Source organism: Orcinus orca, chromosome 3, assembly GCF_937001465.1.
Source record: "Orcinus orca chromosome 3, mOrcOrc1.1, whole genome shotgun sequence".
NCBI lineage: Eukaryota > Metazoa > Chordata > Mammalia > Artiodactyla > Delphinidae > Orcinus > Orcinus orca.
The window spans coordinates 86,008,161-86,030,735 of record NC_064561.1 but is presented as its reverse complement, the minus strand read 5'-3'; the positions used below and the strand labels follow the sequence as shown (position 1 = coordinate 86,030,735).

The following is a 22,575-nucleotide window of genomic DNA, read 5'->3' as shown; positions in this document are numbered from 1 at the left end:
CAGTTTCCCAAATGGTGCTCTATTTTTTATACCAGTAAATTAAACAAATAAGTTTAATATAATTTATATTAATAGTAAATTCTGACAAGTAGAATGTTTGATTTAAATGTACCATTTCAAAACATTGAAGTTTTATTTTTCCCCTAAATGGTGAGTATATGAAGACATAATATCAGTGACTGCTTTTTTCCAGAGGTTGAAATACCAAGAGAAAGTTAAAATATGATATGAAACCCACTTATGAAACAAGAATGTCTATGTACCCATTCTTTAATTTAATCAGCTCACGTTTGCCCAAATTTGGGGAATAGGTAATCAAGCTTAGAGAACATTTTGATGTGATCACGGCAAAAATTAACAGCAAATTATTTAAAAGGGTCAAAACCTAGAATTCATTTATTTATGTTAGATTTCAGGAACCACCTACCGTTAGGAGCCATGACACTCTGTTATTACCAAGCAACACATCTCAGTCCAAATTGCAGTGTCTTGGGAGATTAGGTTGACTTGGTGATGTCTCATGGCATCGTGGGAGCAAGCAGCATGTTTTCCCATGCCCAGCTCATAGAGGAAACTCTCACAAAGTTCTATGCTGATTTTACTCTGCAATAAAATAGTGTATTTCACAACTTCTTCAAGCAAAACTCTTTACATTCATCAAAACCATGCATATCCCATCATTGGGGAATAGTAATATCAGACAAGACACAAGAATAAGGGTTGCAAATGCAGCATTATCTATCCTCCTTCACTTGAATTTGAAAATTTGAAGATGTTTGTCATCTGAGTTCTAAATTCAGCAGTCTTACCTCCCTAAATATCCAGAAATTGTTTTGATATTATAGAATCTAGAAGTATTATTTCACTATAGCCAAATCACAAAGGGATGTTGAAAACAGCCTAGCAAACTTATGTCACCAGATAGAATTAATCATCAAAAAGGCACTATTTAAGGGAAAATAAGTTTAAAAAGGAATAGTAAATATGGCATCTTGAACATAGATTTGAAACCAGGTTCTCACTGTAGCTCATTCCATTTGTCTCATCCCTGCTATATATATCCTTTGCATTAAAAAAATTCCCACCTTAGAGTGAATGAGTTCTTGCCAGGCTACTTTAAAAAAAAAAAAAAAAACAGCTTTCTTGAGATACAATTCACATACAATAAAAACCATTTTGAAGTGTACAATTAATGGTTTTTAGTATATTCACCAAATTATGTAACCATTACCACAATCTAATTTTAGAACATTTTATCACCCCCAAAAGAAACCCCATACTTATTAAATGTCACTTCATATACCCATTCCTAGCCCTAACCAACCACTGTGTATTTTTGGTCTTTATGGATTTGTCATATTTAGACATATGTAAGTGAAATCATACAATGTGGTCTCTTCTCAATACAGTTAATTTCACCATATTTTTGTTTCTAGTCAATATAGATGAGTCTTTTCAGAATAGTAAAAACCCACAGTACCATTCTATAAAAGGTTTTAAAGAACAAGGGCTAGATATTGTAATTTATTGGTTCTTTCCTTAATATTAATTATTACTCATTTTACTATCTCATACTCTCCTCATCCTGAGATTTCTCTATAGTATATTTATCTATTGATATAATACAATATTTGGTCCCTTGTTTCTTCTATTCTCACTCCTTGGAAATTATCAGTTATTTTGATATAGAATAAATTGAATATGGTGACTTTCTGATTCTGCCTCTAATTGTACATTTGGAAAAGCTGAAGTGAAAACATAACCCTCAAGAACTCATTATCCTGGTTTAATACTCAACAGGCATGGAGAAAAGAATAAACTTCATTCAGAATAACTACCTGAGTTTTTATGAGCAGGAAATTACAAGAAAAAAATGATTGCAAAATTATTTGAAAGAAATTAAAGATTTGCAGTAAGAGTTACATTTCTTATGACTTCTATTAAATTCAAAGAATGTTGGAAAGGGACACATAATTGGCAAATTTAACTTAAGAATAACAGAATAATTCAAGAACATGTTTGACCAGTTCCTTCCCCTGCTCAGACATTTTGCCTACCACTGTGGTCTTGAGTGAATATACCTAAGTTATTGATATATTGCAGTGAAGCTAATTAAATAATGGAATGGAACTCCTTTCATATTATGGCATCTGAGAACAAAACTAGCTTAAGACATAATAGAATTGCTCTGTATGGGTGGCTATGCTTGAGAGGACAGAGTTCAAGTTGTGATGACAAAAGATGCCTTAGACTGAAACTCTGCAGTATTAGCAAAGTACATCTAGTGCTTGAAAAAGACTTGCTATGTAAAGTGAGCCTTGCATCTCCTATTTCATTAGAATCTCGAAACTAAGTCATCCATCATCCCCTATTAATTTCTCTATGGTAAAATTCAATGTGCTTAACAATCTTGCCCCAAGCTTACATATCCAAACCCACTCCTCTCCTTCCTGCATGTACCCACTCTTCCAGAAACAAAATGCCACTCACTGTCCTCAAACAAATGAAGATGTCTTATGTCTTCATGCCTTTCTTTGCAGACACTGTTTTCTAGTAACTACTTCTCCCTGTCCACACCTCTGCCTGGTAAATTCCTATTAATATTTTAAGCCACAATTCAGATATCATCTTCTCTTTGCAGTAATATACAACTCATTTGCTCCCTCCTCTGAGTTCCTATAACCCTATTGTTGTATTTGTGCCATAGAACACACACACACACACACACACACACACACACACACACACACACTGCATCTTGTCTGCTTATTTACTGTACTGGATTTGTAAACTCTTTGATCATAAGATAACAACTCATTTCTGTATTTCTGGTAGCTTGCATAGTTCATGGTCCAGATTGAGTATACTACATATGTTTGTTGACTAAGTTAAAAATAAGCAAATAGACACAAATTCTTTATGCCAATACCCAAAGTATCCTTGCATACACCTTAAATAAATATACCTGCGATATTTTAAAGATTATAAGCATGGAATCAGTTTTCTGGTTATGGATGACAGAACAAAGGAATTTTTTAACCTGTTTTCCTTCTTCAAAATCTATTGAGAGCCAGTACTACTAATAATGCAAGCATCAGCAACAATCTGAACACACTGCCAGTAGCTCTGACCACTACCTGGTGTGAGCCAGAGAATAGCCTGAGAGATAAAACAGCACAACACATACCTAAAGGCAAGTGTCGCAGTGATGACAGTTTATCTCATCACCCTTAGATTTGAATGAGACCTGAGCTCTAAGACAGGCCACTACAGAATCAGGAGACATCTGTGTGGAAACCTAATTCATTCTTACAACATGGCAGTGAGTATGATGCTGGAGGAGAAAGCATGCTAAAGTCATTTTTATTGTCCATAACTGAACCTTCAATGCAAAGGAGAATCCTGGATGTCAAGAGGGGTGAAGGAAGGAAAGGAAGCAGCAATTATCAGATCAATGAGCTACACCAACCTACCACTGCTTAAATGCTGATGCTTGGGGGAGTGAAGGTGGGGGTGGGCTTGTGCCCAAAGGAAACAGCCAACTTAGTAAGAGGGCACTCAAAACAATATAAATCAGAGTTGGAGCTCATTCCCTTTCTTGTTCCATTATCTGTCCATTTGATAGTATGCAGTGTACAGGCTGTCATGGTTTGAAGATAACTCATAAGCAGGGACATAAAATACATGATCTTAAGAATGGAAACTACAAAAGGAGAGAAAGATACTGAAAGAACATACACTATGGAAGAATTACTTGTAGGGGGGAAACAAGATTTCAGACAAATAATTCTTCAAGTTCAAAGAAATTGCAAAGAAATGTGACCTCTCTTTTAAAAAGAGAGTGACACAATAAAGATTTTATAAAAAATATAATAAAAACTATTGACACCCAACCAGAGATGTATGGTATAGGCTTGAAAAAAAATCACTTAAAAGAAAGAGAAAGTAATAAAGATAAAAATGACTCTATGTGGAAAGAGTCAAAGTAAAATGAAGCATGACTGGAGTTTTGAAGAATATGCAGAACAAAAAGTATTCAAAGATGTAAGAGGAAAACATCCCTGAACTAAAGATTATAATCCACACACTGAAAGACCATACTGGGTCTTAAGAAAAATTTATTCCAACTCTTTTGATTCTACTGGAAGTAGAACGAAGTCTAAGTGAGCTAATTTCTTCATCCTGTATTGCTAGAAGTACAAGTATATTGTCTGAAGTAGTTTAAATTATGTAGTTTAAAAATGATGTGAAACTCACTATTTATCAAAAATTTACCTGACTTTTACAGGGATTATTTATAAAATAATATTTTGTCTGTTAAAGAAAAATTTACTTGCATCTTACCGATATTTTCAGGGCACCCAAGTTTATATTGCTTCTGTTAAATATAAATTAATTTTATTAAAATAGCTCTTAAATATAGAATACACCATAATGTAAAATTTAAATGTCATTTACTTATCTATCAGTCTATCCACTAATATTTATTTAATTTACCTACTTACATGTATTTCCTTCTATCTACATATGTGATTTGAGAAATGCCTAGAATAGTGTTCATCCCATTTTAGTGACGGTGATTTCTTATGATAGAATTTAGAGTCTGTTGGGGAAATGTTTTTGATTGCTTCTTTGTGTTGTTTGCATTTGTTAATATTAGCATTAGGGGCTTCCCTGGTGGTGCAGTTGTCGAGAGTCCGCCTGCCGATGCAGGGGACACGGGTTCATGCCCCAGCCCGGGAGGATCCCACATGCCGCAGAGTGGCTGGGCCCGTGGGCCATGGCTGCTGGGCCTGCGCGTCCAGAGCCTGTGCTGTGCAACGGGAGAGGCCACAACAGTGGGAGACCCGTGTACTGCAAAAAAAAAAAATATATATATATATATATATTAATGTTAATTATTTCTAAAAACATTTTAAGAAGTATAGGTTAGATAATTTTATTGGGATATTTAAAATCTGAGCAATTTTGGCCTCACTCTAACATGTTTTTTTAAAAATTATTTATTATAATATTTCCCAGAGTGTGTAACACTTATATAAATTAGTAATATGCAAAAACTCTTTTGTCATAAAATAATTTGGGGAAATGCAAAGAAAAACCAAATAGTTTTCTTTAAAGCATGATTATTGAAATATCAATGCTATTGTTTTTTAGGATGCTACAGTAAGGAAAAAATTGTATGCAGTATTTCACAAACATATTTGTTTGTAGAAGATGTCTTATTTTATTCTTTCAAAACTTGTCCTTGAACTAATGTCAAGGGAGCACACTTTGTGAAGTCTCTATTAATGTTTACTTTGGTTTGAAATCCTATGTCCAAGATATTTATTAGTACTTTTTTTAATTGAATAAAATATTTTTAAAAATTCTACAGTGCTTTATAATTTTCAAATTTTCACACACATGATTTCATATAATCCCTTAATAACTTCTTTTTTCTTCCCCCTATCCCTATACTGTCCCTTCCCCCTTCCCTCTCCCCACTGGTACCACTAGTTTATTCTTTGTATCTGTGAGTCTGCTGCTTTTTTTTTTATTCACTAGTTTGTTGTATTTTTTAGATTACACATATAAGTGATATCATACAGTATTTGTCTTTCTCTGTCTGACGTATTTCAGTTAGCATAATGCCCTCCAAGTCCATCCATGTTTCTGAAAATGGCAAAATTTCATTCATTTTTATAGCTGAGTAGTATTCCGTTGTATATATATACCATATCTTCTTCATCCATTCGTCTGTTGAGGGACACTTAGGTTGCTTCCATATCTTAGCAATCATAAATAATGCTGCTATGAACATTGGGGTGTGTGTATCATTTTGAATTAGTGTTTTTCTTTTTTTCAAATATATACCCAGGAGTGGAATTGTGGGGTCACATGGTAGTTCAGTTTTTAGTTTTTTGAGAAACCTCCATACCGTTTTCCACCATGGCTATACCAATTTACATTTCCACCAGCAGTGTCCGAGGGTTCCCTTTTCTCTTCATCCTCTTCAACAATTGTTATTTGTGTTCTTTTTGATGATAGCCACTCTGACAGGTACAAGATGGTATCTCATTGTGGTCTTGATTTGCATTTTCCTGATGATTAGTGATGTTGAGCATCTTTTCATGTGCCTATTGGCCATCTGCATGTCCTCTTTGGAAAACTGTCTTTTCAGTTCTTTAGTCCTTTTTAAAATCAGGTTGTTTATTTTTTTGATGTCGAGTTGTATGAGCTGTTTACATATATTGGATATTAACCACTTATCAGTCATGTCATTTGCAAATATCTTCTCCCATTCAACAGGCTGTGTTTTGGTTTTGTCGATGGTTTCCTTTGCTGTACAAAAGCTTTTAAGTTTAATTAGGTCCCATTTGTTTATTTTTGCTTTTGTTTTCTTTGCTTTAGGAGATAGATGCAAAGAAATATTGTTGCAATTTATGTCAAAGAGATATCTGCCTATGATTTCCTCTAGGAGTTTTATAGTATCTAGTCTTATATTTAGATCTGTAATCCATTTTGAGTTTATTTTAGTATTAGTACTTTTTATATGAAGGAATTACATACCCTAATTTAAAAATAATGGGGAACATAGCTTTACCTTAAATAGCCATTAAATAATGTTACAAAGATTTTTGATACCATGTTACAAAAATATTTTACACTGGAAATTGTTTCAACTAAGAAAAAAATTAAAAACTGGAATAAAATATGCCAGAGCTATAATATCAGATGCCTTTGAGTGTCAGAAAGAGTGATATTTTACCCCTTCTTTATACTGTTCATACTTTCCAAGGATTTTCAATTTTCATGCATTATTTCAAAATGAAAGAAAATGTTAGCATTGAAAAACAAGCATAAGAACATCTTATATGTGCCACATCTTCTCTCTGAGATTTAGCAAGTGGATAAATCTTTTCAGATTTAAATAAGATGGGAAAACTCACACTGTGGTCTGCTTTCTGCTTCTTGTGCTCAGTTAATTATGTGAAACATACTATTAAGACAAGGCCTATGCACTTTAAGTAGTATTTCAAACGCTGAATTAATTCTATGTGAATTGCATTTAATGATTGAGAATTGATGATTGCTATTAATGAACCAAATATTTCCTGGTATTATTTGTAATTTTTATTTTGTCATAATAAGCTACAAACTTTTTTATTCCCTTTCTCAAAAACTGATCAGAGACCTTGTGATTCTGGCATTTGTGCAATGGACCCAGGAGGACTGGCTGAAATGATTGGGTAAAGATTGTTTAGCTGGTGCATAATGCTTCATCACAAAATGCATATTGCCGTTAGCACCAGACACCATGGTTTTCTACAGATCACAATTCCAAGAATATGTTAAACTCACACCAGACTATCCTAATTATAGCCTTTAATGCCTATAAAAAATTTCCATGGTTCCCTACATTTTTGTGTTAATTGTGTAACTGTGAGATCATTCATTGCCATCCTGGAAATCATATGCAGTCATCTCATGAAGGTTTTACTATGCCCCAAGCTCTTATGGATTTTGATATTTTAACGAGAATATACTTAGAGGTTTTATGAGAATGACAGCATCTTTATAGTTTATTCATCAAAATTTTTCCGGCTAAGTTAGGGTCTGGGATATCTGTAAGTATGCCTTTTTACACAAGATATTGATATAGTGAATATATCCCTCTGAAACAGAGAAATGTGATCAGCTTTTTTACTTAGACTTAGATCACATGCTCCATTCAGAGTGGATTCTCACCCATATCAGTTAAGATTAGATTCCTATGTGAAAAACAGAGTCCCCAAATCACAATGGCTTTAAAAACATAAAATACAACTTTGTTTCTTACATACAAGTCTTGAGGCAGATCAGGGCTGACTTGGCACTTCATGTCTACAAAGCCCTTAAGGACTGAGTTTTCTTTCCTTTCAGTATTCCTTTTGACCATCTCTGACATTAGCATGTTCATACTAATTGTGTAAACTGGCAGCTAGAGCTCCAGCCATCAAATCTACATTCCAGGCAAAAGGTTTCAGGAAAGGGAGAAACATTTACAAGAGTATGGGGCAACTTTCCTTTTAAAAAGGTTTCCAGAAGCTGCCACTCAATATTTTCACTTCCATCCTTTTCCAATTTTGTTAGATGATCACACATACCATCAAGATAGTATTTATTCTTCATGACTAACTGCTTAGCTAAAAAATTATATGTTCTATTTTTAAGGGGAAAATGCTGTTTGTATCAGACTACCTGAAAGAGGTTGGCTAAGAGTTAGGCAGGGAGTGGCCCCGAGAATGAAATGGAGACTATATCAGGAAACAAGGAAATAAATACACAGAGTAAATACAGATGTCTAGTATACTGAAAATAAGAATAAGAAGAAAGATGAATGATAACAAAGAGACGAAATGCATGGTTTTACAGAGCAAGATTGGGGAAAAAGGAATGGCAGAGAAGGGTAAGTTAGACTTTATATTAAATTTTCAGTATCTGTATTATATGGGTATTAGCAGATTTTTGTATCTGATGCCAATATACCCCATACCGTGCCCATAAGTTACAGATTTCCCATTACAGTACTAAATCAAGTTAACAGTTTCCATAAGAGCACAAACTTGTTCATATTGCAGATGGAACTATATTCAATTACTAACTAGGTTCTACAGTGTTTCACTTATTTTTTGGTTGATGCATTTCCTCTTGCTATGAAAATATCAGTTTCTTCCTTACTCAAGTTTGAGTATTTGATTTCTTAAAGAGAAAGTTAATTTTGTAAAAAGGAAGAGGAAAACAAATAGATAAAAAGGAGCTGCTATGATATAATAACTTTATTGTCTAATTCTCAGCCATCTATGAAGAGTAGATAATTTTCACTCTTACACTAAGAGTAGGGATGTAGGAGAAAAGATTGAATTATCCCCCCCAAAATAGGAGATGTAAACACCTGCCTTAGTTGCTGACTTTGTGATTCTGTTCTAGAAAATTTTCCCATGAAAATATTTTTCTTCAGAGAGATAATCCAGTCATCCCTTAGTGTCTGTGCAGGAGATTGGTTCCAGGACACCTGTCCCCCCCACCAAGGATACCAAAATTCAAGGAGGTCCACGACCCTCATAGAAAATGGCAGAGTATTTGCATATAACCTAGGCATGTCTTCCATATACTCTAGATTACTTAGAATACCTAATACATCTCTAGATTACTTAGAATACCTAATACAATGTAAATGCTATGTAAGTAGTTGCAAGCGTGGCAAATTCAAGGTTTGGAGTTTTCTTGAATTTTTTTTTTTTTTCCAATCTGAGGTTTGTTGAATCAGAGAATGCAGAACCTGCCGATACAGAGGGCCGACTGCACCGAACTTTATTTCTTAGGTGGGAGTTTTATAAAAGTCATTATCTATTTCTATGGTTCTCAAATGGAGAAAATGTGCCTCCCAGTAGACATTTGACAATGTCTGAAGTCATTTGTGGTTGTCAGAACTAGGGGTTGCTAATGGCACTTAGTCGGTAGAGGCCAAGGTGATGTTAACCATTCTACAATGCACCTGCCAGTTTCCCCTTCCCTGTCCCCAACAAAGAATTATCCAGCCCAAATGTCAATAGTACTGAGTTGTACAACCCTGAACTATATGAGTTTATTTAGAAGGAAGAATACTCCCTATTAGTGCCAATGATATACCTCAAAATATATATTTGATTTTTCAAAAAATAACACCTACTATAATTAAATTTGTACAACTCTAATTCAAGAGCTCTTAAGCTGAATTCCATGCAATGCAAGAGTGTCTATGAATCTTGAAATCATAAGCAAAATATTATGTAGGTGTACATCTGCATATTTTGAAGGGGTAAGCCCATACCATTTATCTAATTGTCTAAGGGATTTATGACCTGACAAAGCCAGCCACTAAATTTATTTAGAATGCCAAAGAATTCTAGTGTATTAATCAGCAGTGTTCTTCCCTCCAGTGAGCCAAGCTGCTCTTTCAAGCACTGTTTCTCAGCACATTCTCTAACCTTACTGTATTAAGACATGACATTCATGGAAATGAAGTTTAAAGATTCCCAATTGAATCCTCTTTAATTAATAGAAATAGTATCGACAAAGCAAAGTTTCTTTTGGAGAGCTTGTGATTTAAGAAACCAGATTTCCCACTTTAACCAACATTTCTATAATTTACACTTGAATATGTTAAATATCCTTTGTGATACACATTGCTTTGGTGTTTAGGATGATAGTATACCCTCTACAGTTAATAATGTATTTCCTTAAGATCTGTTCCTTGTCTCTTGTCCTGTCTCAGGAAATGATATTACTATCCATCCAAGTCACCACACCAGAAACAATAAAGGAAAATCTCCCTCATCTCTTCCCTTTCAACTCCAATTATTTTGCAGTTCTATTCATTCTACATCCTAAATTTTGTTTGAGTCCCTTCCCTTTTCTCAATCCCTCATGCTATTTTTTTCAGCTCAATATCTCACTCTCTTTCAATTAAATATTGCCTTTATAGACTGCTAACTGCTATCCCTGATTTCAGGTCCTCTCTACTCCATTTCATTCTTCATACAGCTGCAGAGCCATCTTTCTAAGCCATCTTTCTAAACTGTGAATCTGACCAGGTCACATTTCAGTTAAAAACATTGAAGGTCTCCCTGTTACCTCCATGCTAACGCCCCCCTTTCTGGCCTTGTCTCCTGCTACTGCTACCCTCTCTGGAGGCTAGACTCTAACTGCATTGATTTCTCACCATCCCTGGATATATGCTTTTCTGACTCTGCTCCGCTTTGCTTGAATAATGTTCCCTCTTTTGTTGAAATCTTATTCATCTTTCATAAGGAAGCTGGCTTCAAAGTCTTTTCCAGTTCTCTCAGGCAGAGGTTATTTTCTCTAATTTCTGTTCAAAAATCGTTTGGCACTTCATTTAATATCTTATCACCTTTGTTTTCCAAGCACCTTGAGCAGTTCATGTACCTATGAACATTTCCAGTAAATGTTTCTGTAATGAGATTGACAACACTATGTAAATTTAAGACTTTGCTCGGTACTGGACCATCACGGGCAAACATTGTCTTTGTTGGCCAAGCTAAATAATAGAGAGATGATGAATTCATGCAGCGAATGAAATGAAAATTTTGCTATCAGCTCTTAAAAATTGTAACCTGCACTTTAGCTTTCTAAAATACTATTATTAGGAGTATAGAACATTGTTCTTGCATAGAACAAGTGTTACTCTCTCTATTTCTTTAACCACAATTCTTATTGCTGTTATTGAAGGAATATGCAGTAGCTGAATTGCAGATAATTGCAGAAGGGTAGGAGTTCACAAGTTTTAAGGCGAATGAATGAACAAAGTAACGCCATTCAACTTTTCATTTAAGACACTGAATGACCCTGAGTCCAGGGATGTTGCTGAATAGCTTACAATGCACAGCACAGTCCCTGGCCCGTTAAGAAATAATTATCTGGACCAGAATGTTACTTCTGCCAAGCATATGAAACATTGCATATATTTTAATAGAGATGAACCTGGAGGCTCTTGAAATATACATGGCTGTTTTTATTCACACTAAATGGCCCCAAGCCTCTAGGTTTTTATTGTACATACCATGATGCCTTTTTAAGATTATACCCCCCTGAATCCAGTTTATCCAGAAGCACACTGGCTTTTGGGGCTCTATTAAAGTTAGAAGTCCACTGATAATGCAGAATTGAAAATGTAGAAATCATACATATTGTTCGTACATTTTTCCTGAAGTAAAAGAGGGAATATTAAAGTAGAATATATTAGATATCACCTGAACAAAAAGTGCCTTGAGAGCCAAACACTGAGACTATCTTTGGTTTAGCCATTATTGAAGGAGTTACTGAATTCTGAATATAATACAATAGTGGTACTTTTATAGTATAGTTTACTTCTTTTGGAGTTGAAGGACTATGTCATTGAATTGCATTTGCGAAGTATCATGGCAAATATTGTTAGGGTACCTGGGACCTCTTTCCGATTAATTCCAAGTTTAACAGCAGTGAAGACTGCTTATTATTCAGTTACTTGTCTAATTTACAAAGAATCATCTGTTTTCTCTTGGTAATGTGGGTGTATACATACGGATACTCATATTTTCTAGTTCACAATTGTGGCAAGATTGAAGTAAAGGTGATAGGAAATTGACCCTTTCTCAGGTTAAGTAAGAAATATCCTAGACACCTGCCAATTAAACTTGTAACATTGTGTTACTCCTTTCAAGTTAAACAGAACAATTTTAGGAGACCATCCATATGCTGCATTTTACAAAGACTTTCCAGAAATAGCATTTTATTGTAATTGATGCAAGACGTTTTTCCCATCCTTGAGCTTATATTATTCAGTCATGTGTGCCTAAAAAGCAAAGCATTTTGGAAGAAGAAAAATAACATTTAAGTAGAATATATTTTATTTTGCTTTACTTCTAATTCCTTTTGAGTACCATGTTTTAAAAAAGGAAATGGAAACTAGAAATAATCCGTGGGCATGGGCAACTAGAGGTTTTTCATAGTCTAGTAACTTCAGAGATGTTAATAACTCAAGAGACTTCTGATTTCCTTTTCAGACTTAAAAGGACTATAAAATTGCTTTATTCAGCAGATTTGTAATGTCTAACCTCCCTGTCCTTGACTTCTAACCCTACCTTTGCTTGGGGAAAGAAGACTAGTTAACTGATTATATTAGGTTAATAAAAATGCAACCCATAAACTCCCACTTGCTGTTTCACAGAAGGCATCCTATCATTTATTTAAAAGCCAGAAGAAAGAAATGTCATTCCATAAAGATAAGAGCAACATTTTATTACTTGTCTAGACAATTTAATTGTTGAAAAACATCAGTGGATATTAGAGGGGGAAGTATTGGCATCACTTGTTTCATGTAATAAATTAAAAACCTAAAATGAATGTGATTTGACAGAATGTTTAAGCAAGGAGGAGGGAGCAATGTTAGCATTTTAATTTTGTTTTGATTGAAGATAGTTTCGTTCCACCATGAAAAAATCATGCCATTTTTCCAGCATGCCTCATTTCCAGTGGAACTCAGTAAAATGTGCACGTGTTAACATTAGATTCGGCAGGCTTTAATGCAGTTACAAAAAGGAGTTTTGCCAAAAAGAGGGATAAATATCACAGCCATTCATTTCACAGTGCTCTCCAATCTGGCTGCAACTGTTTCCCCAAGCAGCATGTCAGTGAATAAAAAAGGAAATTCAAAGGAGGGGCAGGAGAAAAGGGATTTAGGAAGAAGGGGGTTTTAAAACACTTTTGGCTTTAGAGAAAACAATTCACAATCATTAGCATGAGTAAAATTGCTGTTTAGCCTAGGCTAATGAAAACATTATGAAAGCAGAGATTTTTTCAGAAACAAAATAAAACAAAAACACAAAAACAAAACTATCCTCTGAACACCATTAGTGAAGATTAAGGGGAGCCAGGGTAAGTAAACATCCACGTTTCATAGTTGAATCCCCCCCCCACTTCCTCAGATTATGAAGTGAATATCCTCATTTAGTGTGCTTTTCTATGTTCATAGAAAAAGACTGTATCCTGCTGACTTTTTCTAAATTGGTTCTTTTAGCATTTGTTTACACTTCTGTATTTTTTACCATGCAATTTGTTGTCCTAAGGTAATTACATATTAGAAAGTATAATCCTTTGGTTACCAAAATGGCCAATGCTGATATTGTTAATAAAGGAAGAGAGCAAGGCACTTATTTTGACTCTGGTTTTATTTCCTGATGAATCCATTACTGTGGTGTCCTCCGCCAGTGGGAGATGGGGCACATAATGATGGCAGTTCTCCTGTGGAATTACCTATTCCAAAAATGTGTTGGTTCAATGACTCTCTTTGTAAAAAGGAAATATGTAAACATTGTAAAATCATTTTAAACTATGTTCTCATTTATTTTCTTCATCAATTCTAGGAGGTACATACTAATGTCTATTCCATTTTAAAAAAATTTTACTGGAGTATGGTTGATTTAAAGTATTGTGTTAGTTTCAGATGTACAGCAAAGTGATTCACTTATACATATACATATATTCATTCTTTTTCAGATTCTTTTCTCATATAGGTTATCACAGAATATTGAGTAGAGTTCCCTGTGCTATACAGTAGGTCATTGTTAGTTATCTATCTTATATACGGTAGTGTGTGTATGTTAATCTCAAGTTCCTGATTTATCCCTCCCCTCAACGTTTCCCCTTTTGTAACAAGTTTGTTTTTGATATCTGTAAATCTGTTTCTGCTTTGTAAATAAGTTCATTTGTATCTTTTTTTTTTTGGTTCTACTAAATTTTTTTTCAATTTTTTAACGTCTTTATTGGGGTATAATGGCTTTACAAAGTTGTGTTAGTTTCTGCTTTATAACAAAGTGAATCAGTTATACGTATACATATGTCCCCATATCTCTTCCCTCTTGTGTCTCCCTCATACCCTCCTTATCCCACCCCTCTAGGTGGTCACAAAGCACCAAGCGGATCTCCCTGTGCTATGCAGCTGCTTCACACTAGCTTTCTATTTTACATTTGGTAGTGTATATATGTACATGCCACTCTCTTACTTTGTAACAGCTTACACTTACTCCACCCCATATCCTCAAGTCCATTATCTAGTAGGTCTGCATCTTTATTCCCGTCTGGCCCCTAGGTTCTTCATGACCATTTTCTTTTTTTTAGATTCCATATATATGTGTTAGCATACGGTATTTGTTTTTCTTTTTCTGACATACATCACTCTGTATGACAGACTCTAGGTCCATCCACCTCACTACAAATAACTCAGTTTCGTTTCTTTTTATGGCTGAGTAATATTACATTGTATATATGTGCCACATCTTCTTTATCCATTCATCTGTTGATGGACACTTAGGTTGCTTCCATGTCCTGGCTATTGTAAATAGTGCTGTAAAGAACACTGTGGTACATGACTCTTTTTGAATTACGGTTTTCTCAGGGTATATGCCCAGTAGTGGGATTGCTGGGTCATATGGTAGTTCTATTTGTAGTTTTTTAAGGAAGCTCCATACTGTTCTCCAGAGTGGCTGTATCAATTTATATTCCCACCAATGGGGCAAGAGGGTTCCCTTTTCTCCACACCCTCTCCAGCATTTATTGTTTGTAGATTTTTTATAATGGCCATTCTGACTGGTGTGAGATGATATCTCATTGTAGTTTTGATTTGCATTTCTCTAATGATTAATGATGCTGAGCATTCTTTCATGTGTTTGTTGGCAGTCTGTATATCTTCTTTGGAGAAATGTCTATTTAGGTCTTCTGCCCATTTTTGGATTGTGCTGTTTGTTTTTTTTTGATATTGAGCTGCATGAGCTGCTTGTAAATTTTGGAGATTAATCCTTTGTCAGTTGCTTCATTTGCAAATGTTTTCTCCCATTCTGAGGGTTGTGATTTTGTCTTGTTTATGGTTTCCTTTGCTGTGCAAAAGCTTTGAAGTTTCATTAGGTCCCATTTGTTTATTTTTGTTTTTATTTCCATTTATCTAGGAGGTGGGTCAAAAAGGATCTTGCTGTGATTTATGTCATGGAGTGTTCTGCCTATGTTTTCCTCTAAGAGTTGGATAGTGTCTGGCCTTATATTTAGGTCTTTAATCCATTTTGAATTTATTTTTGTGTATGGTGTTAGGGAGTGTTCTAATTTTATTCTTTTACATGTAGCTGTCCAGTTTTCCCAGCACCACTTACTGAAGAGGCTGTCTTTTCTCCACTGTATATTCTTGCCTCCTTTATCAAAGAAAAGGTGACCATATGTGTGTGGGTTTATTTCTGGGCTTTCTATCCTGTTCCATTGATCTATATTTCTGTTTTTATGCCAGAACCATACTGTCTTGATTACTGTAGCTTTGTAATATAGTCTGAAGTCAGGGAGCCTGATTCCTCCAGCTCCTTTTCTCTTTCTCAGAATTGCTTTGGCTATTTGCAGTCTTTTCTGTTTTCACACAAATTATGAAATTTTTTGTTCTAGTTCTGTGAAAAATGCCAGTGGTAAGTTGATAGGGATTTCATTGAATCTGTAGATTGCTACGGGTAGTAGAGTCATTTTCACAATGTTGATTCTTCCAATCCAAGAACATGGTATATCTCTTCATCTATTTGTATCATCTTTAATTTCTTTCATCAGTGTCTTATAATTTTCTGCATACAGTTCTTTGGTCTCCTTAGGTAGGTTTATTCCTAGATATTTTATTCTTTTTGTTGCAATGGTAAATGGGAGTGTTTTATTAATTTCACTTTCAGATTTTTCATCATAAGTGTATACGAATGCAAGAGGTTTCTGGGCATTAATTTTGTATCCTGCTACTTTACCAAATTCATTGATTAGCTCTAGTAGTTTTCTGGTAACATCTTTAGGATTCTCTATGTATACTATCATGTCATCTGCAAACAGTAAGTTACACTTCTTTTCCGATTTGGATTCATTTTATTTCTTTTTCTTCTCTGATTGCTGTGGCTAAAACTTCCAAAACTATGTTGAATAATAGCGGTGAGAGTGGGCAACCTTGTCTTCTTCCTGATCTTAGTGGAAATGTTTTCAGTTTTTCACCATTGAGGACGATGTTGGCTCTGGGCTTGTCATATGTGGCCTTTATTGTGTTGAGGAAAGTTCCCTCTATGCTTACTTTCTGGAGGGTTTTTATCATAAATCGGTGTTGAATTTTGTCAAAATATTTCTCTGCATCGATTGAGATGATCATACTTTTTTTTCCTTCAATTTGTTAATATGGTGTATCACCTTGATTGATTTGCGTATGTTGAAGAATCCTTGCTTTCCTGGGATAAACCCCACTTGATCAAATTGTATGATCCTTTTAATGTGCTGTTGGATTCTGTTTGCTAGTATTTTGTTGAGGATTTTTGCATCTATATTCATCAGTGATATTGGTCTGTAGTTTTCTTTCTTTGTGACATCTTTTTCTGGTTTTGGTATCAGGGTGATGGTGGCCTCATAGAATGAGTTTGGGAGTGTTCCTCTCTCTGCTATATTATGGAAGAGTTTGAGAAGGATGGGTGTTAACTCTTCTCTAAATGTTTGATAGACTTCGCCTGTGAAGCCATCTGGTCCTGGGCTTTTGTTTCTTGGAAGATTTTTAATCAGAGTTTCAATTTCAGTGCTTGTGATTGGTCTGTTCATTTTCTAAATTTCTTCCTGTTTCAGTCTTGGAAGGTTATGCATTTCTAAGAATTTATCCATATTTTCCAGGTTGTCCATTTTATTGGCATATAGTTGCTTCTAGTAATCGCTCATGATCCTTTGTATTTCTGCTGTGTCATTTGTTACTTCTCCTTTTTCATTTCTAGTTCTATTGATTTGAGACTTCTCCCTATTTTTCCTGATATGTCTGGCTAATGGTTTGTCAATTTTGTTTATCTTCTCAAAGAACAAGCTTTTAGTTTAATTCATCTTGCTATCGTTTATTTCATATCTTTTTCATTTATTTCTGACCTGATCTTTATGATTTCTTTCCTTCTGCTAACTTTGGGTTTTTTTGTTCTTCTTTCTCTAATTGCTTTAGGTGTAAGGTTAGGTTGTTTATTTGAGATGTTTCTTGTTTCTTAAGGTAGGATTGTATTGCTATAAACCTCCCTCTTTTAACTGCTTTTGCTGCATCCCATAGGTTTTGGATCATCATGTTTTCATTGTCATCTGTCTCTAGGTATTTTTTGATTTCCTCTTTGATTTCTTCAGTTATCTCTTGGTTATTTAGTAATGTATTGTTTAGCCTCCATGTGTTTGTGTTCTTTACGTTTTTTTCCCTGTAATTCATTTCTAATCTCATAGCATTATGGTCAGAAAAGATGCTTGATATGATTTCAGTTTTCTTAAATTTACTGAGGCTTGATTTCTGACCCAAGATGTGATCTATCCTGGAGAATGTTCCATGCTCACTTGAGAAGAAAGTGTAATCTGCTCTTTTTGGATGGAATGTCCTATAAATATCAATTAAATCTATCTGGTCTATTGTGTCATTTAAAGCTTGTGTTTCCTTATTTATTTTCATTTTGGATGATCTGTCCATTGGTGTAAGTGAGGTGTTAATGTCCCCCACTATTATTGTGTTACTGTTGATTTCCTCTTTTATAGCTGTTAGCAGTTGTCTTATGTATTGAGGTGTTCCTATGTTGGGTGCATATATATTTATAATTGCTTTATCTTCTTCTTGGACTGATCCCTTGATCATTATGTAGTGTCCTTCCTTGTCTCTTGTAACATTCTTTTTTTAATAGTCTATTTTATCTAATCTGAGTATTGCTACTCCAGCTTTCTTTTGATTTCCATTGGCATAGAATATCTTTTTCCATCCCCTCACTTTCAGTCTGTATGTGTCCCTAGGTCTGATGTGGGTCTCTTGTAGACAGCATATATATGGGTCTTGTTCTTATATCCATTCAGCAAGCCTGTGTATTTTGGTTGGAGCATTTAATCCATTCATGTTTAAGGTAATTATCGATATGTGTGTTCCTATGACCATTTTCTTAATTGTTTTGGGTTTGTTTTTGTAGGTCCTTTTCTTCTCTTGCGTCTTCCACTTAGAGAAGTTCCTTTAGCATTTGTTGTAGAGCTGGTTTGGTGGTGCTGAATTCTCTTAGCTTTTGCTTGTCTGTAAAGCTTTTGATTTCTCTGTCAAATCTGAATGAGATCCTTGCAGGGTAGAGTAATCTTGGTTGTAGATTCTTCCCTTTCATCTCTTTAAGTATATCATGCCACTCCTTTCTGGCTTGTAGGGTTTCTGCTGAGAAATCAGCTGTTATCCTTATGGGAGTTCCCTTGCATGTTATTTGTCATTTTTCCCTTGTTGCTTTCAATAATTTTTCTTTGTCTTTAATTTTTGCCAATTTGATTACTGTGTGTCTGGGTGTGTTTCTCCTTGTATTTATCCTGTATGGGACTCTCTGTGCTTCCTGGACTTGGGTGGCTATTTCCTTTCCCATGTTAGGGAAGTTTTCAAGTATAATCTCCTAAAATATTTTCTCTGGTCCTTTCTCTCTCTCTTCTCCTTCTGGGATCCCTATAATGTGAATGTTGTTGCATTTAATGTTGTCCCAGAGGTCTCTTAGGCTGTCTTCATTTTTTCTCATTCTCTTTTCTTTAGTCTGTTCCACAGCAGTGAATTCCACCATTCTGTCTTCCAGGTCACTTATCCATCCGTCCTTCTGCCTCAGTTATTCTGCTATTGATTCCTTCTAGTGTAGTTTTCATTTCAGTTATTGTATTGTTCATCTCTGTTTGTATGTTCTTTAATTCTTCTAGGTCTTTGTTAAACATTTCTTGCATCTTCTCAATCTTTGCCTCCATTGTTTTTCCAAGGTCCTGGATCATCTTTACTGTCATTATTCTGAATTCTTTTCCTGAAAGGTTACCTATCTCCACTTCATTTAGTTGTTTTTCTGTGGTTTTATCTTGTTTCTTCATCTGGTACATAGCCCTCTGCCTTTTCATCTTGTCTGTCTTTCTGTGAATGTGGTTTTTGTTCCACAGGCTGCAGGATTGTAGTTCTTCTTGCTTCTGCTGTCTGCCCTCTGGTGGATGAGGCTATCTAAGAGGCTTGTGTACGTTTCTGATGGGAGGGACTGGTGGTGGGTAGAGCTGACTTGTGCTAAGCATGTTTGATGTCAGGTGGGCAGAGTGAAAATTATGGCTAGGTTTTATTTTCTATTGTTTTCAGAAAAATGTATTCATTAATTACAAATGTGGATATAAGTTATTTTAAGGTGCTAATTTGAAAGTATTGCAGATAAGCATAAAGTAAAAGAAGACTAATTCTCGGGCACTTTTGCTGCATCATGGAAAATGGTGTCTTTTTGGCAATTTGATAATACATTTAGACTATATAAATTGCAATGAAACATTACATTAGGTAAAATGTTTTGAAAATACTTTTCCTTTGTTTTTAAAATGAAAGTTCTACCTTAATAATTATGATTTCTTGATAACTTTTTTGAGGGTGATAAATATTTAAAAGTTTATAGTCAAAATTTATGAAATATTTTGAAAACTTGGCATATTTATAAATGGAAAAATTTATCTGAAGTTTTAAAAACTGTCAGAGATAAGAGATCTTTCATTTGAAATATAAGCATGCTACTACTAAATTTTGATGACTAAGTTATCAAAGTTTTTTATATATAAAATTTAAATGGAATATATGTTCAAAATATGTTTATACATTTAAAGTAAAATTGTTGATAATTCACAGAATTTTAAATTATGCATACTATTAACAAATGATTTCTTCATTCTTAGTTTTTATGTGTTTTCGTTAAACTATACTTGCTGTTTAAACTGATCTTTTGTCTTTTGTTTTCTTTTTTCTAACAGCTCCTTCAGGTTGGAAGGAATACCTTTATTTGGAGGCATGTCAGTTCATTTTTGTCACTTCAGATTCATCATTATGACTTCTTGAGGCCAGATCTAATTTTGAAGTAACCAGAAACCTGTCCATCTTGGAGCAGCAAACCCCTCAACTTGGAGCACAAATGATCACTGATATGGTCTACATAAAACCATCTGCCTCTAGTCTGACAGCCATGAGCAGAGCCCTGGGGGCAAAAAAAGCCACAGCCTTAAATCTCTTTACTCAGATATTACCAACAAGATTAAAAAAAAGATGAAAAGGACTAAAGAAGCAAACCTACAAAAAACCAAAAAGCAAACAAAAAAATCCATTGAAATTAGTCCCAGATGTGAACACCGAAAAATTTATATTCAGTAATTCAGCCAGTAAATTATAATTTATCATTTGGGAAGGTGGAAGTATAGAAATAGGTATCTGTAGCCAGAACTACTCAGCATTTCAAAATATGTAGACAAAAACAAAACAAATAAACAAAACTGAACAAATGAAGGAACACTGCAGCAATGAACAGTATTAGAACAGAATGTTGCTGTTTGCAAAGAGGACGTTTGCCATCTTCTGTACACATTCAAAGCCATAACGGAATAAGAGTATTGTCAATTGCTTGAAAATTTTCTGCATTCAATCCTTCCCCCCATATTGGTTGAGAGAGGAGGGGTCAGTTCTTGCTGATTACGTCTCAATGAACTTCTACTATTTGCACTGTCACTTCCATTCAGGGTAATGATGTGTGCTGTTATTTGCACAGATGGTCCCATGAGTTTTGAGACCACAACAAAGTTTCTTGCAGGAGTCCAAAAAGGAAACATTTAAGAATTCTTCAGACATTGATTTCTCTTTCTTCTATAAAAAATCAGTTATCTAATAAAAAATGGACTTGTCTCAGATTAAAGAACAACTACAAAATAATAATGAAAAAAAAATCAGTGTGGTCAAAAGAATGAAAAAGGGATCAAAAGGTTTTTTTAGTGAGGATCATTTTATATCATTAACAGCCAAGAAGTCAAATACAGTGAACTGTACACTAAACATCTGTGTTGAACATCTATTTGTTCTCTTAATTAACAAAACCATTTGTAATTTGTATTTGACATAAGAGATTTTTATAGCCATTTATCTATGCTTCATGGGAAAATGTACTAGACAAACAGCATTTTCAGTTTATTTTTCTAAATAAATGTGTTGTTTGTATTATTTGTAGTTGCTTATTTGATTTGGTTTTCATTATCTGGAAGACATTTTCTTTGGTCATTGGCAAGCTTTTATCATACTAATTCAGAACTAATGGAAGACTGAATTTCAAATATTTTTGTGGTATAAAATTGTGCTTTCTATTCCTTAAACTCTGACGAAGAAGTGATATATTTTTCACTAGAACCTTCTTGTCAAGAGTTATTTTAATATTCTAGTTATGCTAAGTATCTGCAGTTAGTTTTAATATATTGGGGACATTCAAAACAGAAAATTTGAGTATTATATCACTAAGAATTTCCTCTAAGTTTCCTTCTTGGAAATCTGCTCTAAAAGATAAAAATTAGATTTTTTTTTTTAGGCCATTAATCATACCTAATGAGTCTTCAGTCTCACCCAGAGATCTGCTGAGAACTTCCATCAGTGTATATAAAAAAGACTAGGCAATCCTACTGGAGCAAAAACAGAATTCTCAGTCAACAAGGGCTTATTGAGTGCCCACAAAGTTCTCACCCTTACTTGAGACTCATCGGCTGGAGCCTGTATTTATGGTCATTGCTACCACCAGTAAGTAGTGCCCAGCTCCAACAAATTATGTTTTTCTTAACTGGAGTATAATTGACACCATTATGTTAATTTCAGATGTACAAATGTAATGACTTGATATTTGTATATATTGCAAAATAATTACCACGATAAGTCCAGGTAACATTTGTCAGCAAACACAGTTACACTTTTTTTTCTTGTGATGAGAACTTTCAATACCCCTTCTCCTAGCAACTTTCAAATATGCAATAGAGTATTATTAACTATAGTTATGTTTGTGATGCTCTGGCGTGTGGCCAGGGGAGAGCAGGAAGATAGTGCCAGCCCTCTGAGGTCTTTGGAAAAGATGCACTCAGCCTTTTGATGAGTGTTTTAATTAGAAACCCTCAGGCTGCAGCTATGATAATCAGTTAACAGGTTTCTTTCATAGAAAGACTGATCTCCTGGGTCTGTTTCCTCTTGCTGTG

General features: G+C 34.6%; 1 protein-coding gene across 2 annotated transcripts in view; it reads left to right on the top strand.

The window, feature by feature from the left end:
• PRR16 (proline rich 16) overlaps positions 1 to 20,630 on the top strand; it is a 265,937-nt gene extending 245,307 nt beyond the window's left edge. For both annotated transcript variants that reach the window (XR_004482164.2, XM_033423827.2), the window contains exon 3: positions 20,335 to 20,630. The gene's annotated coding sequence lies outside the window, so the exon portion shown is untranslated. The remainder of the gene's footprint in view (positions 1 to 20,334) is intronic.
• The last annotated feature ends 1,945 nt before the right edge of the window (positions 20,631 to 22,575 follow it).